At 33.1% G+C, this 14,516-nt stretch overlaps 1 long non-coding RNA gene across 1 annotated transcript in view; it reads right to left on the bottom strand.

The window, feature by feature from the left end:
• LOC119874222 overlaps positions 1-14,516 on the bottom strand; it is a 168,744-nt gene that overhangs the window by 133,087 nt on the left and 21,141 nt on the right. The window contains exon 2 of the long non-coding RNA XR_005368050.1: positions 10,495-10,555. This is a non-coding gene — a long non-coding RNA (uncharacterized LOC119874222). The remainder of the gene's footprint in view (positions 1-10,494; positions 10,556-14,516) is intronic.

Raw genomic sequence — 14,516 nt, 5'->3', positions numbered from 1 at the left:
TCAAAGTCATATTATATGCTTTTAATCAATTCAGTGAAAGGTTAATATTTTGAAATATAAGGGCTCTATATATTTCAACTATTATTTTGAATAACAGATATGCATTTCAAACAAAATGCATTTCAAATTTGTAACATTTGGTAAGTACATTATGTGCCTTTTAAAGAAATGTATATAAGATTTAGAGTACAAAAACATTTTAAAAATAATATACTAACCAAGTTCAGAAATAAACATGTGCAAATCAAGTAATCAATTATTTTAAGTATATTAGGAATTCAAAAATAGTTTTCATTCAAGTATTTAGAGTACACTATACTGGCTCTGTGATGATATTACTTTAGTGTAGTATTACTTAGCATGTGAGTGAATTTGATAATTAAAGACTTAAAAGCAGTCCTTATGAAATAATTTCATGGCATTGTCTCTAGAGAAAGCATTATGTGCAGGTTTGGTTTGTTTACTACAATCATTCACTCTAAAATATATTTATTGTACGACCACAATACTTGAAAAGAGACTAGTGAATAGACTATGATATTTAGGTAAGAAGGCAACAGGTAGGAATAAAAAGGTGAACTATGCATTTTCCGTGTCCTCAAAGTGCAAAGTATTGTTACATACTAGTGATGACACAGAGGGGTGGTGGCACAAATGTAGTAAATGAAAAATCTGGTCAAAATTAATTGTTTGCTAAAGTATTTCTTACAATACCATCAGAGTCCTTAAATTTTCTTAGCAAAGATTTTGTGACTTTCACTAATTTTTTTTACCATTATTTTACTATACATCATGCTTAAAAACTTAGAAGCTTATAATTTCCCACAATAAATATCTTTTATTAAAAACAATTCTAACATATGATCATTCATATAAGATATATCAGCTATTAAGTATTCAATTACTATTGCCTCCATTTGCCTGATAATCCATTTTACATATAGAATGATCCCTTTACTGAAAAAGAAACCTGAAAGGATAAAAGGAATCAAATAATACTTTTCTGAAAGGAAACTAAAGAGTGGCTTCAATTAAGTAATCTGACATTATGTGTTCAAAGTATCTTTTTAAAAGCTAAATTTTTCTGATGGACAGCCATCTACTACAATTAAGACCATCTTTCTAATCAGTAGAGAGTATGCAAGATAGAAAACATTTGTTGGGTAAGTAGTGTTTGTAAAGTATTCCAGCCTTAACGTATTTGTTGACTCATCCCTCTGTGTTCTTTAAGTAGTTTTACAATATTTAGAAAAATGAAAACCTGTTTTTAAAATACTATAAAATGCTATTTTAGAAAAAAGTATACATTTTACATGACATATAAATTGCTTTCCAAGAAGAATTTGGTAGCATGTTTGGACGATGATACACATACTCTGAAAAGGTTTGTGAGATTTTTAGGCTAAGAACTTATCAAGTGAGATTTTCCAGTTATAATACGTTTTCCATACCATAAATAGTGACTGGAATAAACACAGGTTTTTCCGAGAGGTAATTTTACATTTTGCCACATATTTGTCACAACATTCCACCTTAAAATAATATTTCTGATTTCTTACTTTAACTGACCCATTAATAGTCTTCCTCCCCAATTTCATGCTTCAGTGTGATCACTAACAAAACAGTCTACATTTCTTAGCTGGGAGGTAATAGCATTTCTGAATGACCTGAAATCCTTTGGAATTGTACTCTACCTGATTTTCAAGGGTGTTTAATCCATTTGTATGCTCCAAATTTTCCATTTGAATTTGCATCAGGTCATGTAATATCAGTTTCTTCTATGTCACCTGATGTAGCAATGACTTTATATAATGTGACACTGTGTAATGCACAGTTAAAAAAAAAAAAACCTTTTCTTCTATAAGAGCAGGATCTATCAGATGCCGTATCTGTCCTACACCACTGATTTATTTAATGGGTATAACTACTAAATAAAAAGAAATCTAGCTGGTTTCATGTGTCCCAGTAACTTTTACCTACTAATCTTCCTAATTAGTCAAACCATTTAGTACCACAAATGAATTTTTCTTACTTAAAATTACACAGAAGCAAATACATCAAAATGATAAGAAATAAATTACTAAAATTTCATTTTTCCCCCTCCTACGTATGGAATTTGTCAGGCTGGACTGCAAGAAAGCAATATCACTATTATTGAATTTTATTTATATGCTCAGTTAAGCTGTGAATCCTGGGGAGGGAGCATGACCCATGGCTAAAATTTAGTAGGTAAATGATAGTGAATGCCATGTTTAAGACCAGACTTCTGTATTATCTTCTAGATTAGGAATCTACAAAGAATGGCTCATCAGCCAAATCTGAATCACAATCTGTTTGATAAATAAAAGGTTTTTGGAACACAGCTACAACTGTTGTCTTTCATAGAGTCTATGGATGCTTTCAAACAACAGAGGCAGAACTCAGTAGTTGCCACAAAGTCTATATACTCTGTGATTCAGTGCCCTCCAAATTTCCTCCCTGGCCCCTTACAGAAAATGTTCGTCAGTCTCTAACATAGATCATTTAGGGAATGTGGACTGTTGGTTACATGATGCTAAAACAGATACTATCATAAAAATTCTTTGCAAGGTGCCATAATTTTACAAGGTAAATAGGTTGAAATACTAAAAGAAATTAATTTTCTTGTAAGCCCCAAGAAAAAGAGTCATATCTTGTAGCAAAAGGAGTTTTCATTTCTTATTTAATATGATATCCCATCATTTCATACAAGAAAAACAAGCATTGAGAAAGAGCTGATCCACCCACTTCAAAGGACAGTTGGTAAGACAATTGGGCTAGTGGAACTTGCCCTGAGTAGTGAGACATTTGTGCTTCTAGTGCAAACAAGCAAGTCTTTAAAAAAATATTAAAGAAGAGTGAGTTTCACTCTAAGAAATGAATTAAAGATAATGTCTAGCACACCTTCTGGTGATAGTTCCTCCATTCAAACATCTGTAAGAGAATGTGGAAGTAACAAATTCTATATACTATAGCAACAACTTTACTCTCTATTCCCTCACCAAACTGGGAGGGAAATTTCCAAGCTCCTCTCTGTCCAAAGACTGTTTCCAAAGAGAGTTCTAGACATGATATTGGGCTAGGTGATAGATGGGCCAATAAGTAGAGGACAGTAAATAAGTTTGTTAAGAGCAGCCCACAACGAGGATTGCAGACATAACCCACCAATGGACATTGGTGAATAAACCCCATGGAAGGGATTTTATCAGTAGAAGTCTAGTGTAATAGGAATAGATGCCAGCATCTAGAACTGTGTATGATTTGATATAGAAATGGACTTCTCTCTCTCTCTTGGTGTCTTCTAATGATGCTTATATGCTACTATTTAATATTTCCTTTTGAGGAAGAAGTGTCCTGTATCATCAGTATTTTCTCTCCTAGGAAACACACTCAGAATCATCTATTTAAGATCTCAAACCCCTGGCTAACCAACACTCAATTACAAAAGCCACTTCCAGATGATTTTGGCCACCTAGAAGGAGGATGATTATGACTATCTGCTGTCTCTTATACAAACAAAAAACTTCAAAAGAGTGTTAGCCAAATCCTCATCTTCTATCCATCCTTATCCACATCAGCCTGAGGGCAGCCCCTTGTTTTCACCTTTCCTGACTCCAATCCCTTGTTGAAGGATTTAGCAACTTGTCTGTCTCTTCATGTCCACCTAGGAAATAACCTATGCTTGACTTCTGCTTCAATGTCCTCAGAATCTCCTGGAAATACAGCTTCCACTGCCTGACCACTCAACTTCATATCTATACCAATCTTATGAGGACTTTGAATTCTGTGTTTTATATTCTCAAATGCTCTTTAGCTTCCCTGAGGACTCGGCTATACCTATTTTTACCCTTTGTCTTTTTCTTTCTTTCCTCTTTTTAAAAGGTTTTATTAATTAATTTATCTGAGAGAGAGACAGACAGACAGAACAGTGAAAGGAGCAGAGAGGGAAGGAGAGAGAGAATCTCAAATAGACTTCCCCTGAATGTGGAGCCTGAGATCATGACCTAAGTCAAAACCAAGAGTCACACACTTAACTGAGCCACCCAGACGCTCCATCCTCTTTTTAAAAAATTACCAATCACCATGGTTCTGGCACGATATTCTGCTAAAAACATTAGGGATATGAAAGTGCATGGAAAATCTGTTCTTTCCCAGATGATAACCAATTTATCCTAAATGAAGCTTCAAAATAAACTGAAGGTCTTGGTATTATTTTAGAAATTGGAAATATGATTGATGCCTTCTTCCATCCTTAGGTTTTATTGCACTTAAAGTTTATATATCTATATTGCCTTATTATTTCATTCTTGTTTGTGTTGTTTTTATCCTTCTGTGATTTTGAGTGCTTCCATCACCTGCCATAGCAAATATCTTGGCAAGTACAATAACTGGTCTTGATTTAACTGTTGCCTATTTGTTCTATCTTTCCCACTCACCAGGTTTCTTTCCACTCCCTGAGTCTCTTCAGCTTCATTAGGATTTACTTATCTCCATTACAAATTTCCATTGATTCCAGAAACAATACTCCCCCAGGATATTATGATACCACTGAGGTCAGAGGAGGTGTCAGTAAATATTTGAATATCACCCTTGACTCTTACTGACCTGAAATACTCCTGGAGTTCTGTCTCCATGGCTCACTCTTTCCTTTCAGACATTAATTTGGATCTGATTACAAGATATAGAATCCATTGCCTATAATATAATTTGATTAAATGATTAATCTTTTGTTCAAATGGAAATAAGAACTGAAATACTTATATATACTTCCAGAAATTTTTACTGAATGCACATAGTTGTCTAATGCATCCTGGCAAATTTTCTTTGTGGAATTAACAGGACCTGAGGGAAAATTCAGTCATTAAACTTAAATTTGCATCTGGGACCTTTCAGGACAATAGAGAGTCTCAATCTTGATTTGAAGTTAACAAGGGACAAAGCTTATGAATTAAATTCCCTTTGTTCTAGTATCTCCACTCTGTTCCTTTAATATGTACACAGAGCTAGGTATGCAAAAAAAAAAAAAAGTGCTATATACATTGATACAGTCCAGAAACCAATCTCTTTCTGTACTTTTATCAAATATAATTGACATACTTAAAAAGAATGTCTTCTGGGTATCCTACCAAAGGTATGCAAGGCACTACATTAAAAAAAATGAAAGAATCTATTCAGGGGTATTTTCAAGTGCACTCTGTATATGTAATATGAAGTTGAAGAAGCTCTCAGAAAATTCATTTGTTTCTGCAAGAAGCATCTGGAATTTTAAATCTTCTGACCGTAGCTTTTGGGAATAGCAGCTCTTAGGGGCTTAATGCCTTAAATGCATAAGATAATTTGACCTCTGGAATCTGAGAGCCTTGAAGACTGCACTAGTTTGTTTGCATAAACTTCCCAGAAACAAAGTGTTTTTTATTTTTCAAAAGTATTCTGTCATGAAAGAATATCCATCCCCTCCACCCCTTCTAAAGCCTATAATACTTCATATTTACACTTTTGCACACAATGACAAAAGGGCACAGAATAAAGTGTTGTTGCCAATTATGTCATGGACCAGACCACCTCAGGGTTTCAGTGATCTCCTGGAGTTAGAAACAGAGAAGAATAACAAGGGTAGCATTTAGTTTTTTCTTTCCTTGGAAGACAATGAAAGACTCTAGATTTGCTGCCAGATGGGAGGCTCTACAATGCAGTGTCTATAGAACACAACTGGTGATGCTTTTTGGACCATGTGGGTTTATGCACATAATCTGCAGCACTCAAAGGAACACTATTTTTGCAAGCATTGCATTTAATGTGGGAAATAAAGCATGAGTGGAGCACACCCAATGGTGCTTGCAAGATGTTGTGGTGGTCTTGAGTTAACCTATTCCCTTACTACCTGAGGTACTACTAAGAAATCACTTAGGGGATCCCTGGGTGGCGCAGCGGTTTGGCGCCTGCCTTTGGCCTAGGGCGCGATCCTGGAGACCCAGGATCGATTCCCACATCGGGCTCCCGGTGCATGGAGCCTGCTTCTCCCTCTGCCTGTGTCTCTGCCTCTCCTTCTCTCTCTGTGACTATCATAAATAAATAAAAATTAAAAAATATATAAAAAAAAAAAAGAAATCACTTAGCATAAAGGAGACTTAGGCCATCATTGTTATTTTTACTGATTATTGAGTTGGGGTAATATTACATTCCTAGTACCATTAATGAAAATGATTATTTTTAAACAAGAATATAATTTTAATTTAAATTATTTTTAAAATTTTAATAAAATTGAAGTGAGCTTTTAAAAACAGTATTTGCAGCATTTCTACTGTTTGCCAGTAAGATATTTATAAATGAGATAATGAAATGAGATAATGCATTTGAAACTATCTTTTAAACTAAAAAGCATTTTAAAGCTTTAAGATACTTTTAGTCACCTTGAAAAATACTAGATTTCCCATCACAATATGGCTTCGCCTACTGTATACTTACTGGTACATTTAATGTATCTGATGAGCTCAACATATGACCTAATTGGTGAAGTTATTGTGCTATCATGCGGGTTCTTAAAATAGATTACAATGGAGAAAAAATCTCCATATTGCATCAGTCATATCCCTGGCAAGAAGCTGGTGGCATTGTCCTACAGAGTAATTAAGAAAAATTTAAGGTTGTGATAAATGAGTTTAAATGAACGTAGCAATTGGAGGTAAAGTACTCTCAAGCTAATGGTAGGGATTTGTTGCCACACCTGGTCTGAAGAGTAAGGGGATGATGCAGGTACTATACCCCAGGAAGAGAGTCACAGAGAACTTTGGAAGAAGAATCCATCCACAGTTGACCCTTGATCAACATGGGTTTGAACTGCACAGGTCAACTGATATGTGGATTTCTTTTCAATAAATTTTTTTTTTTTTTTTTTGCGATGTGATAATTTGAAAAAAACTCACAAATGAGCTACATAGCCTAGAAATACTGAAAAAAAAAATTAAGGAAAAGTTGGATATTGTAAGAATATTGTATATAATTCATATAACATACAAAATATGTTTTAATTGATGTTTGTGTTATCCTTAAGGCTTCCAATCAACCATTGGCTATAAGTAGCTAAATTTTGGGGGAGTCAAAAATTACATGTGTATTTTTTACTGAACAGATTACTGCCCTTAATCCCCACATTATTCAAGGATCAACCATACTACCATGTTTGGGAGGGTGCTTTGGAAATAAAATCCCAACTTTCCTCAACTTTCAACCTCCAATCTTTTGCCTATATTTACTATCAATTGAACCCAATATTAGGCCAGAGAGCAGAAGATACCATTAATAAAGTTCATAAATGTTAACTTCTTGAGGCACATAGCAGGGTGGATCTTGCAGGGTAAATAAAGAATATATAAAAAATATAGAGGGAACTAAATTCAGAATTAGAAAAAATTTCCTGAAATGATTTCCATGTTAAATATGAAAGTATATGTTTAGAATAAATTTAATTGTTTTAGATGGGTTTATTCATTCACTTATTCAGCAAAACTTAAGTGAATACCTACTATGTGTGCTGTTCTATGCAAGGTACTGAATAAAATATTTTATATGATACCTCTTTTCCACAATTTTATCATTTCATCTGAAATACAGGTGAGAAAAGCCAATGATTATAACCTCATTCAATAAAGGAGAAAGTCAAGTGAATAGGAGGAAGCTTTGGGGAAAAAATACAGCTTAAGCCAGTGTTAAGGAAAGATAGGAATTAGACAAGTGGACAATGGATGAGAGGGAGAAGTGATAGTAGCTAGTAGAAAAGCAAGTAGAACATGTAAACATACACCAGCTCAAGAAGTCTAGGTTCAGGAAACTGGAACTTTTTCAGTTTTCTTGGAAGGAAGGAAAAACCTAAGGCCAACAAGACCGGCCTAGATCAGTGAGGTGCTTTATTTAATATTAGCAGTGGTATTTTATCCTAAAATGGATAGCCAAGGAAGAATTTTAAGCCAGGAAACCGCCTAAAGAGATTTGAATTCAAAAAAATTAATTATGGCAGATGTGTGGAAGATATATGGGAAGAATGTGAAAATGGACAGCAGTTAAGAGAGTACTTCAAAATTCAGAAGAAAAGTCCAAAGGCTTTGCATTAGTCTTCAGATCTCCAGAGAAACAGAACAGGATACAATCTGCAGTAGGCAAACTGAAAGATCCAGGAGAGCCAAGGTGTAGTTCCCGTCCGAAGGCCAGTATGCTTGAAACCCAGAAAGAGCCAATGTTTCAGTTTGAATACAAAGGGAGGAAAAAAACCAATGCCAGTTTAAAGGCAGCCAGGCAGGGAGAATTCTCTTTTACTCTTGAGAGGATCAGTATTTTTGTTCTAATCAGGGTACCAGTTGTTTAAATGGAGCCCACCAAATTTGCAGAGGGACATCTGTTTAACTCAGTCTACTGATTCAATTGATTATCTCTTCCAGAAAAGCTCTCGAAGACACACCCAGAGTAATTGACCAAAGGTCTGGGCACCTCTTGGCCTAATCAAATTGACATGCAAAAGTAATTATCCAAGGCTTGAAATCAGGAACAGTGATGGAATACTGCAAAAAAGTATAAGAAATTGGAAATTCAATGGCTCTTACAGATGACCATCAAACTTGATTCCCAAGAGCCTCTCTTGCATACCTGGGTAAAATGTAATGTCACTGACCACTATAAGCAATACACCTGGGGAGGAGTAAATATAGGGGAGATAAGATTTGGAAAGGTTGAGCCAGTGCCTGTGAAACGAAGCATTTCAGAGGGAAGTTTGCACTAAAGTAAAGATAAGCTTTATATGGTCATTATAAATGTTCAGATGGATGACATTTATATAAATGATTATTACTGTAGTCAAATTATAACCACTCAATACGGGCCTCTTTCATACGATCAAATATAAGAGAAATTGGTCAGCCATTGATAAAGAAAAAGAATAGATAAAATCAATGATCTATTTATGTTGTACATTTAGATTTATTCTATCTTCAACAGATTAATATTTGTGTATTGTAGAATTTTAGTTCAATATTTTGTTAGATGTTATACTTCTACAGTTTTCTATATCTTTTCATACAGGTGTTTTGAAACAGTAGTAATAAAATCATTTTAAAAAGTCAATTCAGGTAAATACCTATTCAATAAAATATTATAAAAGAAATATCTTAATTAAATTACTTTCATTCTCAACTGTTTGTCTGTGTAGGTAACACTTCTATATACCCCTATACCTTGCTACATATAAAATTAATGTATTTTAACATATCATAATTATATTTTTATTCATCATAAATAGTAATTACCTAGTTAATTTTTCTTGTGTAGACCTCTATGAAAGTATATGCTGTGTGGTTACACTCCCAAGGGGGTATGTTCAATACCACTTGAGACAAGTACATTTGCAAAATTTGCAATAGTATTTGCAAAGGCAAATAACTTGATATCAGTTGCTCATTCAACACTTAAATTTAAATCATTTTATAACCCAAAGCCTTTACCACTGCCTCTAACTCCTCCTCATACTTCAACTTCCACTCAAGTTCTTCTCATCTTAGATCTTAGGTCAAGCTACATGTGTGGCAAAATTATGAGGAGGATTCATGACTTTTAACTTTAGATTATTATTGAAATTCAAAGTGTGATTCTAATATGTAATGTAGAAATATTTTTTTAAATGTAGGTAAAGTCAACTTCTTTATTACAGAAATATTATTTTCAGTATAAAAATAACTATCTAACCACATCACAATTGTTCCTATCATAAAATCATATTTGAATGGTTTTATGTATAATTAATACACAAGATTTTATCCTTTTACTTCCTTTGTAGCTTTTGATATTTCTGTGCTTATATAGTTCCATAACACTCATTTCTAAAGATAAGGAATCCATATTCTCCTAAATTTATTACAAAGTGAAATTCTATAAATTGAATTGCACTTTTCAGTTTTCTTATATAGGAAAATAAACAAAAAACTGTTTGAAAGAATTTACAGTTAGGAATTAATTCAGATCCAATAAACCAAGGTAACCATTTCCTGGTGCATCAATGCCTTTAGTTTTACCAGGACTGACACTTTGCTTCCACAGGTATGAATGCCAATCAATGGTCTAAATTTCTCTGTGGACACACCTAAATTCTATTAAAAATTTTAGATAGCAAATTTATTTCTCATTCTTTTGATATTTTAAAGTATAATTTTCATTTTAAAATAGCTAGGTATTATCTTTAATTCTTTCTAAAATATTCAAGGATTTTGTCACAGATGAAATTTTACATACCCAAAGTATTTTGTTGTTGACAATTATGCTTCACAGAAACATTATTTTCAAATAGGATACCTTCTGCAGAGAAAAATTTAAATATAAATATTTAAGTAGTATTAGATATCCTACCCATTCTCACTAATCTTCATTTGTTAGTAATCATTAATTAATTTAACCCTTGCTCTTTTACCAAAGTTAGATAGAAAAAATCAAGCTCACCTTCATAGGAAAGACCTCATTTATCTTTCCAGTGTTTCCTGCTTTCTTTTCCCTTCCTTACCTAGAAGAATGATAGAGAAAAAAATTCATATCACAGTGTGATACTGCTGGTGTGTATGAAAAACCCTTGACAGCCTTGTTCCCATCAGCAGTTTCCCTGCCGGCCAGCTTCTAAGTCCCTCCCACTCCCGCGCTCCTCAGGTAGCTGGCTGCTAGATGTTTACTGATTAACTTGAATTAAATGTTCTCCTAGCAACCAACACTAGGATAGGATTAGATACTTTTACAAAAGACTTTTTTTCTGTTCAAGAAGCTTAAACTTTCCAACACCATAAGCAGAAACTAATAGTGTTTTAAAGCAAATCTAAATGTGATTCCTTCACATGTTTAAAAGAAATTTCAGCCAATTTCCTCTTATTGTTATCTTTACTTGGGAGAATCAGTCATTTTTTTCCATTTAAAAATTTGCAGTTAACTGCCTTTATAAGGCAGTTAAACTGGATGGTGAAGGAATACATAATATGTACTTTTTAAAAATCCACAAAGAATTCATGTAATTTTGTAATTTTCAGTGTTAGATATAGTAAACAAATAGTCTGGTTTCTTTCTTTCTTTTTTTTTTTTGAGGTAAAATTAATATATATCGTTATATGGTTTTCAGGTACACAACATTATAATCTGACATCGGCATACACTACAAAGCAATCATCACCACAAGTCTAGTTACCACCCATCACCATATAATTAACCCTTTTCACCCACTCCACCCAGCTCTAAACCCCCTTCCTTCCAAGAAGCATCAATCTGTTCTCTGTATTTATGAATTTGTTTCAGTATTTTTTAAGATTCCACATGAGTAAAATCATATGGTGTTTGTCTTTCTCTGACTTATTTCACTTAGCAGAGTACCCTCAATGTGCATCACTGTTATTGTAAATGGCAAGAATTCTTTCTTTATGCATGAGGAGTATTCCCGTGTGTGTGTGTGTGTGTGTGTGTGTGTGTGTGTGTGTGTGAAATATCTTTTCCATTTATCATTTGATGGTCTTTTAGGTTGTTTTGTATCTTGGCTATTGTAAATAATGCTGCAATTAACATAGAGGTTCCTATATATTTTCAGAGTAGTGTTTTCATGTTCTTCAGATAAGTACCCAGAAGTACAACAGCTGGATCATATGGTACATCTAGTCTTAATTTTTTTAGAAATCTCCATACCGTTTTCCATTGTGGCTGCAACAATAAACATCCTACGAACAGCGTATAACAGTTCCCTTTTCCACATCCTCTCCAATACTCGTTATTTCTTGTCTTTTGTATAATAGTCTTCTAATAGGTATGAAGTGTATTTCATTGTGGATTTGATTTGCATTCCCCTAATATTTAGTGATGTTGAACATTTTTCATGTACCTGTTGGCCATCTGTATGTCTTTGGAAAAAAGTCTATTCAAAAAAAAAAAAAGAAAAAAAGAAAAAAGTCTATTCAGATCCTCTGCCCATGTTTTAATTGGGTTATTTGGTTTTTTTTTTTAATTGTTGAGTTATGTGAGTTCTTTACATATTGTGGATATTAGTGCTTTATTGGATACATGATGTTTAAATGTCTTCTCCAATTATATGCATTGCCTTTTTGTTTTGATGATGGATTTCTTCTCTCTGCACAGAAGCTTTTTAGTTTGATGTAGTCCTTTGCTCATTTTTGCTTTTGTTTCACTTGCCTTTGGCAACAGATTCACAAACATATCACTAGACCAAACTTAAAACTCTGTCCTTTCTCCATTGCATGTTCTTAGCTCCTTTGCAGTAATTAATTGTTCGTGTGTGTGTTATTTCTAGTCTCTTGATTTTGTTCCATTGATCTGTGTGTCTGTTTCTATGTCAATGCTATACTTTTTTGTAATATAGTTTGAGAAGGTGGTACTTTGTTCTTTCTCAAGATTACTTTGGCTATTTGGCATCTTCATGATTCTATACAAATTTTAGAATTGTTTGTTCTTGCTCTGTGAAAAATTCAATTGGAATTTCGATAAAGATCACACTGAATCTATAGACAGTTTTGCATAGTATGGGTATTTTAACTATGCTAATTCTTCTAATCCATGAGCATGGAAAATCTTTCCATTTATTTCTTTCATCAGTGTTACAGCTTTCAAAGTACAGGTCTTTCACTTCTTGATTAAATTCATACCAATGTATTTTATTCTCTTTGATGCAGTTGTAAATGAGATTGCTTTTTAAATTCTTCTTTCCAATAGTTGGTTATTAGTGTATGGAAGCACCACAGAATTCTGTATATTTATTTTACTTACTGCAAACTTACTAAATTAATTTATTAGTTCTAATAGATTTTGGTAGACTTTAGGATTTTCTATATATAGTATCATATCATCTGCAAATAGAAACAGTCTTACTTATTCCATTCTGATTTGGATTCTTTTTCTTTCTTTTTCTTATCTTATTCTAGTAGCTAAGATTTCCAATACAATGTTGAATAAAAGTGGTCAGGGTCTTCATCCTTGTCTTGCTCCTGATCTTAGAGGAAAAGTTTTTCATTTTTCACTATTGAAAATGTTAGCTGTGAGTTGCTCATATATGGCCTTTATTATGTTGACGTATATTCCCTCTAACCATTTGAGAGTTTTTTTTATCATAAATGTATGTTGAATTTTGTCAAAGTTTTTTTCATCCTTGAAGATGATCATATGATTTTATTCCTCATTTTGTTAATGTGATATATCATGTTGATTGATATGTGAAGGTTGAATTGTTCTTGTGTCCCTGGAACACATCCCACTTGACCATGATGATGTATGATACTTTTAATGCATTGTTGAATTTGGTTTGCTAATGTTTTGTTGAGGACTTTTGCATCTATATTCATCAGTGATATTGGCCTGTACTCTTTTTCAATGAGGTCTTTGGGTTTGGTTTTAGATATCAGCGATATGCTGGCCTTGTAAAATGAGTTTGGAAGCATTCATTTTCTTCAATTTTTTGAAAGAGTTTGAAAAAGACAGGTGTTAAATCTCTAAAATTTTAGTAGAATTTACCAGTGAAGTTATCTGATCTTGGTCTGTTGTTTGTTGGGAGGTTTTTGATTACTATTTCAATATCCTTGCTAGAAATTGGTCTAATCAGATTTTCCTTTCCTTCATGATTCATCTTGATAGATTATATGCTTTAGACATTTATTAATTTCTTCTAGATTGTCTAATCTATTTTTATATAATTCTTCATAGTAATTTCTTATGATCTTTTGTATTTTTGTGGTATCAGTTGTAACTTCTCTCTTATTTCTGATTTTATTTGAACACTACTACTTTTTTGTTAGTCTAAAATTTGCTAGTTTTTTTATTATTTCAAAGAATCAGCTTTTAGTTCTATTTATATTTTATCTTTTTAGTCTCTATTTTTTTTCTGGTCTTTGTTATTTCCTTCCTTCTACTAACTTTGGGCTTTGTTTATTCTTTTTCTAGTTTCTTGAAGTGGGCAGGTAGTTTATTGGGGATTTTTCTTGTTTCTTGAAGTAGGCTTATATTGCTATGAAATCCCTCCTGGAACTGATTTTGCTGTGTCCTATAGATTTTGGTATTCACATTTCTGCTCTTATTCAATTATAGGTTGTTTTTTTTTTTAAGTTCTCCTTTGATTTCTTCATTGCCCATTGGTTATTCTATAGTATGTTTTTTATCTTTGCATTTGTGTTTTTTTCCTGTTTTTTTTCTTCTGATTAATTTCTAATTTCATACCATCTTCTTGGAAAAGATGCCTGATATTTCAACCTCGAATTTATTAAGATGAATTTTGTAGCCTAACATAAAATTGCTAAAAATGTTCCATGTGCAGTTGAGTAGAGTGTGCAGTCTACTTCTTTTGTATGGAATATTCTGTATATATCTATTAAGTTTATCTGGCCTAATGTGTCATTTAAGGGCGAGGTATCCATATTGATTTTCTCTCTTAATGACCTATCTAATAATGTAAGTTTGGTGTCAAAGTCCCCTACTGTTTTTGTATTGATGTC

The sequence above is a fragment of the Canis lupus genome, chromosome 12 (genome assembly GCF_011100685.1).
Source record: "Canis lupus familiaris isolate Mischka breed German Shepherd chromosome 12, alternate assembly UU_Cfam_GSD_1.0, whole genome shotgun sequence".
NCBI lineage: Eukaryota > Metazoa > Chordata > Mammalia > Carnivora > Canidae > Canis > Canis lupus.
Note: the sequence above shows the minus strand (reverse complement) of the source record. Positions and strands in the feature narration are given on the sequence as shown.